Here is a 10,711-nt window from a genome sequence, read left to right on the forward strand (position 1 = left end):
TTTCTGTTTAAAAGCTCACCTTGAGAAAGGCTCAGTGCTACACTAGGATCCCAAAACCCAGTGTAGTCGCCAGCTGGATAATAAAGACTTTCATGTCTGAGCAGTCTTCCCTGGTGGATATCCCACAACAATATGGCATGTGAAACATGTAGCTAAGCCTGTCTGCCTGTGGTCCCCATCAAGGTGTTTGGTAATACCTTGGTTCACAAGTTTCTTTGTTCAGTAACTAATAAAAACCTCACATAGCAAGTTTGAGAGTGGAGCATGGCTTTGGGGACAACTCATTTTACTCATTTTTCACCCCCATAAAAATAACTTATCCAGGGGTTGGAGAGATGGCTCAGCAGTTAAGAGCACTGTCTGCTCTTACAAAGGACCCAAGCTGGGTTCCCAGCATTCACATAGCTGCTGGAAACCATCTGTAAGTTCATTCCAGGGGCTCTGACACACTCTTCTGTCCTTCCCAGGCACCACGTGTACAGGTATGCAAACAAAACACTACATAAAATATAACCAAATAGTTTTTAAATTAAATATCTCAATGAGGCATGAAGGCACACATCTTTTTATTTATTTATTTAATTTAAATTAGCAACAAGTTTGCTTCACCCAGCTCCCTCTTCCTCCCCTCCTCCCCCACCTCCCTAATCCCCCACCCAATCCCCACTCCATTCCCTAGGGAAGGTGAGGCCCTCCATGGGGATATCCAGAGTCTGTCATTTCCTTCAGGGCAGGGCCTAAGCCCTTCCCCAAGAGGCCAGGTTAAGAGGGCATCCCTTATTGTAGGAGGGACACTCAAAGTCCATTTGTATGCCAGGGATAAATACTAATCTACTGCCCAAGGACCCATATATTGGCCAGGCCTCCTCGTTGACAACCACATTCAGGGGTCTGGGTCAGTCCCATGCTGGCCTCCCAGCTGTCAGTCGGGATCCAAGAGCTCCCCCTTGTTCAGTTTCTGTGGGTTTCATCAGCCCGGTCTTGACCCACCCCTGCTCATCATTCCTCCCTCCTGTCACTGGGTTCCAGGAGTTCAGTTCAATGTTTAGCTGAAGGCACACATCTTTAATCACTCAGGAGGCAGAGGCAGGTGGATTTCTGTGAGTTCAAGGCCAGCCTGGTCTACAGAGCGAGTTCCAGGACAGGCTCCAAAGCAATACAGAGAAACCATGTCTGGAAAAACAAAAACAAAAACAAAAAAAATAGCTAATTAAATACCTGTTATTCCTTTTAAGGTAAGAACATTGTGACCATTTGGGCACCTGAATATCAGGTCTCAAGGAGATGCAATTTCACTAGAGAAGTCATCCATATTAGCACAAGGTACCAGCAAGGGCCCCTCTGTGGCCATCCATTCATGATTCATCATTGGTTGGATGTTGGAGTTCTTTCTGGAACCTGGGGCCCTCTCTCAGTTTAATTACAAGGCCACTGATTTATCCTGAGCTGGTTATTTGAATGTTCTATTTTGTTTTCAGACTGGTGGTTGGGATTTTTTGTACCAGATTATTCTATTATTTGGAACCTGTTTTGTTTTGAAATAATGTTGTTTACTTTAAAAAAATAAACGTCATTTATTTAGCAGCATTCAGTTTGTTTTTCCTGCCACTCATCCATTGTCTAATTGTGAATTTTTTTGTGACCTTTCCTGATTATTGCAACCTTACCATTTTTAGTTTAAGAATTCTATGTTCAAATGGTCATAAAGACATGAAAGGTGCATTGTGCCCTCCACTCCAATAGGACAGAGGTATCATAGAGAACATTCCAGAAAGTGTATTACCTCGTAGGAAAACCCCAAACCATATGGCGTGTCTTGGTTGGAAAGCACCTTTACTAACGCAGTCAAGAAGATACTAATGAGGGTTGGTCCCTTGGCCTTCCCATGTTGTAAATGTGTAGGACCAGCTGGAGACACAGTAAGAGGAAGCAACCTCCAGATGGGAGCTGAGGAGCTGTTCCAACGAGCAGCACAGAAGTCCGACCCAAAACACAAATCCCATTAATAGCATAGGGAAGTTTTCCAAAGAAAACAGTAATTCAAGGAAGGAGTGACTATTTGGAGAAAACCTTCCATTTGGTACTCCAGTTGTTGGACAATTATGATTAGTAAACTCACAAGTATTTGGGGAAATGTAACTAGAGGTCGGTCACTTGGGTTTACAGTCCACCCAACAGAAAGCATTTGATATATCTGTTTTTTAAAGGTTAATTTGGCCCGGTGGTGGTGGCGCACACCTTTAATCCCAGCACTCAGGAGGCAGAGGCAGGCAGATCTCTGTGAGTTCGAGGCCAGGCTGGACCGACAGCCTCCAAAACAATACAGAGAAACCCTGTCTCGTAAAAACCAAACAAAAAGAAAAAAAAGATTAATTTGTTCAGCTGGGTCATGGCATGCACCTTTAATCCCAGAATTTGGGAGGCAGAGGCAGGCGGATCTCTGTGTGTTTGAGACCAGCCTCATTTACAGAGAAAGTTCCAGGACAGACTCCAAAGCTACACAGAGAAACCTTGTCTCGAAAAACCAAAAAAAATTATTCTATTTTATGTGTGTATGCTTAAGTGCATGTATGTGTACCATATTTGTGCAAGTGCCTGTGGACTCTAGAAGGGGACACTGGATCCCCTTGAACTGGAGTTCAGAAGCAGTTAAAAGACTCCTTACATGGGTGGTGTGTGTGTGTGGGACCTCTGCAAGTGATTTTAACCACCAAACATTTCTTCAATGCCATATCTGATTATTTCTTGCATGTTATAAACTAGAAGACCTAGGATAGAACCAAATATTATAAAATCCTAGCTTAATTTGAATTTTAAAATGTTTAAGAATAGAAATGATGAAAAATTGAAGTTGGAGAAAGACTCAGTGGTTAAGAGCGCTTCTTATTCTTCACCTGGGTTCAGTTCTCAGGACCCAGCTGATAGCTCACAGCTGTCTTTAACTCTAGTTCCGGGGAATCTAACATCTTCTGACCTCTGCCAGCATCAGGCACCCTGTAAGAGCACATTTATAATGCCGGCAGAACATGTTAGTACTGGCCTGCCCTTGGGGTTCTGACAAGATATGCCCTCAGCTGAGGCTGCAGCCATTAAGAGCACCACCTGTGCACATTGACTACGTTCTCTTCTAAAAGGCCCAGCTCACCTCACCTCCTCTGTCTCTGTATCTCTCTCTGTCTCTGTCTCTGTCTCCCTCCCTCTCTTTCCCTCCCTCCCTCCCTCCCCCTCCCTCCTTCTCCCTCCTTTCCCCCCCTCTCTCTGCTCTCTGCTTCTCTGCTGGTTCCCCTTTCCCCTGCCTCCCCCATTTCCCATTCACCCCCCCATAAAAGAATCCCTCCACCAAAGTTCTGTCATATGGCATCTTTCTCTCGTGCCAAGTTTTTAAATTACAAGAGAACACTCACATAAAAATAACAATAATAAATCCTTAAAAAATAAAAAATTTGGAAACTATAAAATTAAACAGATATTAAAAATAGTAAATTAATCAAAAAAGGCCTTAGAGGTTGTGTCAGGAGTACACATAAATTGTGAAGCCTCTAATTAGTCTCATCCCCAAATCCATGTTTCGATGGCACAACTTTCCTTCTAGATCAGAGAGAAAGATTCCTCTATTTTAAGAGGAAACCCTGAGGGAGAAGACATTCCCATACAATAGAGGAGGGTAGAAAGACAGACCGTTACAGACTATTACAGACTATGTGGAGAGAAAGGAGCCTCTTACCCCAAAAGTCTTGATGACTCACTGATTGAGAGTGAAGGATTCCAGCACAATCGACATTTCCTGTGATCAATGCCTATAGGTTCATTTTACACCATTTTATTGTGTCTTTCTTTGTATTGTGTGTACACATGTGGACATGCATGTGCCACAGTGCTTGCATGGAGGTCAGAGGATAACATGGGGAGTCTCTATTCTCTCTCTTCACCGTGCAGGTCCTGGGGATTGACTTAGGTCTTCAGGAGCCTTTACCCACTGAGTCATCTCACCACCTATACTATTAATTACTACAAGGGTGTTAAAACGGTAACTAACCATGCTTAAGGACTAAGTGTAAATGGCTTTTTTCCTTTCCCAGGTATAGCCTGCAATTTCCTAGGACTCTCTGGAAAACACTTATTTGTGATTTAAAAAAATACACCTTAAACTCTTGTGCAATCCTTGTGAACCCATGGTTTTAACTTATCATATTGCAATCCTAACCCTGGCATCTCTGCAGCCACCCTATAATTTTATCAGGAAAGGTAGAGAAAATGAAAAAAACCAACAACTTAGCAAGCTGTTGAGATTTTCCTTGCAATCCAGCAAAATTGTTTTTAGCTATTGCTAAGACACTCAAGCCCAACTCTGTCTTGAGAATTAAAGATGTGAGCCACCACTGCCCATGCCTAAATCTATTTTCAGATCCCTCCTTCGTGAATTCCAGTACTGTTTCATACTGGCTCATCCTGAAATTATTTTTTCTAGGAAAGTCAAGAATACTCCAGCAGTGAGTTCCGAAGAGATCTCCTCAGGTTGCTAGAGATGACACAGGGAATTCTGTCACCAGTTCTGCCCACTGACTGCTGATCTCTTTCATGGAGACCATGAAGGGACAGTTATTGAAATGGTGAATTTCCTTACCTTGTACTTGGGTGCCCTACTGTACTATTTTTGAAAACTTTATACATATTTACAATACATTTGCCCTTCCCCCCTTATGTGTAATTGTGGTCATATTCACCCTCCCCCATTAGGAAGAAAGAGGATGCTAATTGGTGGTGGTGCATACCTTTAATCCCAGCAGAGGCAGGCAGATCTCTGAGTTCGAGATCAGCCTGGTCTACAATGCTATTTCCAGGACAGGCTCTGAAGCTACAGAGGAATGACCCCACAGAGATCCACTTGCCTCTGCCTGCCTTCTGAGTGTTAGGATTAGAGGCCTGTGCCACTACCATCCAGCTGAGATTTAGTTTTATTTCATATGTATAAGTGTTTTACCTGCTTGTATGTCTGTGTACCATGTTTGTGCAGTGCCCATGGAGGTCATAAGGCAGTGTTAGATCCCATAGAATTAGAGTTACAGAGGGTTGTGAGTTACCATATGGGTGCTGGGAATTAAACTCTGTTTGTCTGCAAGAGCAACAAGTGCTCGTTTTTTTTTTTTTCTTTTTTTCTTTTTTTTGGCTTTTCGAGTCAAGGTTTCTCTGTATTGTTTTGGAGGCTGTCCTGGAACTCGCTTTGTAGACCAGACTGGCCTCGAACTCACAGAGATTCGCCTGCTTCTACCTCCTGAGTGCTGGGTCTGAAGGCGTGCGCCACCAATGCCCAGCTGAGCAACAAGTGCTCTTAACCACTGAGTCATGTCTCCAGTCCCTTATTTATTTATTTATTTATTTATTCATTTATTTATTTTGCTTTTTTGAGACAAGTTTTCTCTGTAGCTTTTGAGGCTGTTCTGGAACTCACTCTGTAGATCAGGCTGGCCTCGAACTCACAGAGATCCATCTGTCTCTGCCTCCTGAGTGCTGGGAATAAAGGCATGTGCCATTAACACCCGGCCAGTCTTTTTTTTTTTTTTTTTTTTTTTTTTTTTTTTTCGAGACAGGGTTTCTCTGTGGCTTTGGAGGCTGTCCCGGAACTCACTTTGTAGACCAGGCTGGCCTCGAACTCACAGAGATCCGCCTGCCTCTGCCTCCCGAGTGCTGGGATTAAAGGCGTGCGCCACCAACGCCCGGCTGTCATTTTTTTTTATTTCAATAATTTTCAGCACACATGCTTGTCGTTGCTTATAGTTTTCCTTAGTTTATACCTTCTTACCGGTAAGAAGCCATGATATCATCAATACATGGTGGCAGGATGCCATCTACACATGATAGAGAACTTAGACACACAAGTTACTGCCTATTTTGGGGAATGATTTTGGGATATTTGCGATGGCTGGAGCACTACCATATTATAAGGGTACTTTTGGATTTCATATTGCAGAAAAGAATCCTGCATTGACACATTTAAGTGGCCCAGCATGTGCACACTACTAACCATGTTTGTCCTGAGTTAACAGGAGTCCAGGTGGCATACCAGGAGAATCCAAGTCACCGTGACCTTGAGAGCATGTGGTCCACATCCACGCTGCATGGAGACATACAGTAACAGAAGAAGATTCAGGAGACAGAGAAGTGGCAACATGATGAATCTCAAAGCCAAGGCTGACCCCCTGGCCAGAGGGTCAAGAATAAACTTTGGAGTGACTTTTGTTTTCACTCCATAAAGTTTGCTGGCTGGAGATGAGATATAAAGCATTCTCAGATATCTGGCACTCTGAATAAAGCCCTATTTTACATTTGAATTTATTCTATGCATATGGGTATTTTGCCTGCATGTTCATTTGGGCACAGCATAAATGCTTGGTTCCCTCAGGGGCCAGAAGAGTGCATCAAATACCTTAGGACTAAAGTTTCAGACAGTTGTGAGCTACCAATTGAGTATTGGGGATCAAATCCAAGTCGGAAGACTGATGACATGAGTTCAATCCCTAGAACCCACAAAGTGAAAGGAGGAAACTTATACCTGCAAGTTTTTTTTTTAAAATTTTAGGCAGGTACTGTGGCCTGAGGTGCACGTGTGTGCATGCGCACACACACACACAAACACATGCATGCTTGAGCACACAGGCACACCACGCACACACAAAGATGTGAGGACACACACACACACACACAGACACTAAATAAAATGTAATTTGTTTGTAATTCAAGACAAGGGTTCTCTGTGTAGTGCTGGCTGTCCTGTATTTCGATTTGTAGACCAGGCAGGCTCAAATTCACAGAAATCTGTCTGCCTTTGCTTTCTGAATGCTGGGATTAAAGGCTTGTACCACTACCACCTGGTAAAAATGTAACCATTTAAAAAATATATGGTATGAGCCGGGTGTTGGTGGCGCACGCCTTTAATCCCAGCACTCGGGAGGCAGAGGCAGGCGGATCTCTGTGAGTTCAAGGCCAGGCTGGTCTACAAAGTGAGTTCCAGGACAGCCTCCAAAGCCACAGAGAAACCCTGTCTCGAAAAACCAAAAAAAAAATATGGTATGAGGGTACATCTTTTGGGTATACGCCTGGGATTTGCTGGATTTTGTGGTAGACTGATTTCCATTTTTCTGAGGAATCTCCATACTGATCTCCAAAGTGGCTGCACAAGTTGGCACTCCCACCAGCAGTGGAGGAGTGTTCCCCTTTCTCCACATCCTCTCCAGCATAAACTGTCATTAGTGTTTTTGATTTTAGCCATTCTGATGGGAGTGAGATGGTATCTAAGAGTTGTTTTGATTTGCATTTCCCTAATGGCTAAAGATGTTGAGCACTTTCTCAAGTGTCTCTTGGCTTTTTTGGACTCCTCTATTGAGAATTCTCTATTTAGTTCTGTACCCCATTTTTTAATTGGATCCTTTGGTGTTCTGGAAACTTGCTTCTTGAGTTCTTTGTAAATTTTGGAGATCAGCCCTCTGTCAGATGTGGGGTTTATGAATATCTTTTCCCATTCTGTGAACTGTCGTTTTGTCTTGTTGATTATGTCCTTTGCCCTGCAGAAGCTCCTCAGTTTCAGGAGGTCCCAGTTATTAATTGTCGATCTCAGTGTCTGTGCTACTGGTGTTATGTTCAGGAAGCTGTCTCCTGTATCAATTTGTTCAAGGGTACCACCCACTTTCTCCTCTAAGAGAGTCAGTGTGGCTGGATTGATGTTGAGGTCTTTGACCCATTTGGACTTAAGTTTTGTGCATGGTGATAGATATGGATCTATCTGTTGCCTTTTACATGCCAGCATCCAGTTACTCCAGCACCATTTGTTGAAGATGCTTTCTTTTTTCCATTTTATAGTTTTAGTTTCTTTGTCAAAGATCAGGTGTTCAAAGGTGCATGGGTTGATATCAGGGTCTTCGATTTGATTCCATTGGTCTACCTGTCTGCTTTTGTACCAATACCAAGCTGTTTTCAGGACAACTATGTTCATAGAAGCATTATTTGTAATAGCCAGAATCTGGAAAGAACCTAGATGCCCATTCATTAAATGTAAGCCAAGCAAAAAAAAAATGTATGGTAAGTAAAAGAATTCAAACTTAGTTCTGGATTGTCCACAGTGGCCTCCTAAGAGACAGGTAAGTAACGAGCAACGCCTGGCACCCTTTATGTTTAGATATTTTAAAAATTGTCTAAACTAGCCGGGCATTGGTGGCGCACGCCTTTAATCCCAGCACTCGGGAGGCAGAGGCAGGTGGATCTCTGTGAGTTCGAGACCAGCCTGGACTACCAAGCGAGTTCCAGGACAGCCTCCAAAGCCACAGAGAAACCCTGTCTCGAAAAACCAAAAAAAAAAATTGTCTAAGCTAATCTGGGTAGCAGTGGCCCACGGAGACTTTAATCCCAGCACCCTAACCCTAACCATTTTCTATTTTTTCCCCTCAAGACAGTGTTTCTCCATGTAGCTGTGGCTGTCTTGGAACTCACTCTGTAGACAAGCATGGCCTCAAACTCACAGAGATCTGCCTGCCTCTGCCCCCCTAGTACTAGGACGAAATGTATCTGCCTGGGAAATAATACTAATCTTAATTTTAGAGAAACTATAAATGAGAATATTATTTGTCATTAGCTATGCTTTTGTTTTAACTACTTGCTTACCTAGGTATCCTTTTTTGTTGTTTTGGTTTTAATTTATTTTTATTTTATGAACATTAGTGTTTTGCCTTCTTGTATGTCTGTGTGAGGGTGTTGTGTCTCCCTCAACTGGAGTTACAAGACAGTTGTGAGCTGCCATGTGGGTACTAGGAATTAAACCCTGGACCTTCTGGAATAGCAGCCAGTGCTCTTAACCACTGAACCATTTCTTCAGCCCCAGCATCCTTTCCTTAAACCAACTCTCCATGCTTAAGAATAATAAAAAATACTGTTGTGGAATATTCCTTTACACTGTGTGAAGATATGTCACTGTGATTGGTTTAATAAACTAAATGGCCAATAACTAGGCAGGAGGTATAGCAGGGACTTCTGGACAGAGAGAGCAGGACATTCAGGAAGAGAGGTAAGAGCCACAAGTCACATGGCAACATGTAGATGAATATAAATGGATTAATTTAAGATATAAGAGATAGTGGGACAAGCCTAAGTTATAGGCTGAGTCTCTGTGTTGTGAGCTGGTGGCCCAAAGAAAAAGCTATGTATAAAACAGGCTTGGAGATGCTAGGCTGTGGTATCATACACCTTTTATCCCAGTACTTAGGAGGCAGAGGCAAATTTGAGTCCAGCTTGGTCTCAAAAATAACAACAATAAATAATAATATATAATAAAATAATAATAAATATAATTATGTTGTTAGTAATATATTAAGATATGATATATAAATATGCTATATAGCATTATAAACATAATATAATAATAATAGCAACAATAAAAATAATATGCAGAGAAGTCTCTGCAGAGCAAGTTTGAGGCCTGCCTGGACTCTGAAAGATCTTTTCTCAAAAACCAAGGCTTTGGTGGCACATGCCTTTAATCCCAGGCAGAGGCAGGTGGGTCTCTGTGAGTTCGAGGCCAACCTGGTCTACAGAGCAAGTTCCAGGACAGCCTCCAAAACAATACAGAGAAACCCTGTCTCAAAAAACCCAAACCAAACCAAAACAAAGAGGAGCTGGAGTGATGGCTTAATGATTATGAACACTTGGCTGCTCTTTCTGAGGACCTAGGTTTCAACCCCACCACCCACATGGCAACTCACAATCTATCTGCAGCTCCAGTCCCTTCTGGCCTTCTTGGGCTCTGTGTATACATGACACACAAACATACATCCAGACACAGAGAAACGCATAGCCAAAACACCCATATACATAGAATAAAATGAAAATAATGATAAAAGATTAAACAATAAAAATTGTCAGCAAGATGGCTCATCAGATTAGGACACGGGACCAAGGGTCACTCGTGGTTATTAAACATAAAGGGAAAGTAGAAATAGCTGTTTTTGTTTCTTTTCGAAACAAGATTTCTCTGTATTGCTTTGGAGGCTGTCCTGGATCTAGCTCTTGTAGACCAGGCTGGGACTCGAACTCACAAAGATCTGCCTGCCTCTGCCTCCCAAGTGCTGGGATTAAAGGCGTGTGGCACCAGCGCCTGATGTTTTGTTTTCAATGTAGAGAATTATTAAAAGACTAGATTCCTCCACTACATAAAATGTACCATTACTGCTTAACAATCTGAATAGTATATCCATTCATGACTTACTCTTCATGTATTTCTTTAGTAAAACAGTCATTTAAATGTAGCCTTTGGGGCCGGGCGGTGGTGGCGCACGCCTTTAATCCCAGCACTCGGGAGGCAGAGGCAGGTGGATCTCTGTGAGTTCGAGGCCGGGCTGGACCGATAGCCTCCTAAACAATACAGAGAAACCCTGTCTCGTAAAAACAAAAAAAAGTAGCATTTGTGCCACATTGAGGAGGACAAATAATCCACATCTATAATCCTGACTTGGGCTGTGACAGATCATTTGGTGCAAATATCTCTTCCTTCACCTTCAGTCAGCGGACACAGCAATTGAGTCTTAGGAAAAGGGCTTGGGGAAGGCTGAATGGGACAGCAAACATTCCCCAATTTCTCAATACAGAAGAGAAATCCAGTCAGTTATTAGAACCATGTTAACTTGCTCCTTCAGCTCGGAGCTCCTCAGCTTCCGTTTGTCTGCATGCC

Source organism: Mesocricetus auratus, unplaced genomic scaffold (assembly GCF_017639785.1).
Source record: "Mesocricetus auratus isolate SY011 unplaced genomic scaffold, BCM_Maur_2.0 Super-Scaffold_100004, whole genome shotgun sequence".
Classification (NCBI taxonomy): Eukaryota; Metazoa; Chordata; class Mammalia; order Rodentia; family Cricetidae; genus Mesocricetus; species Mesocricetus auratus.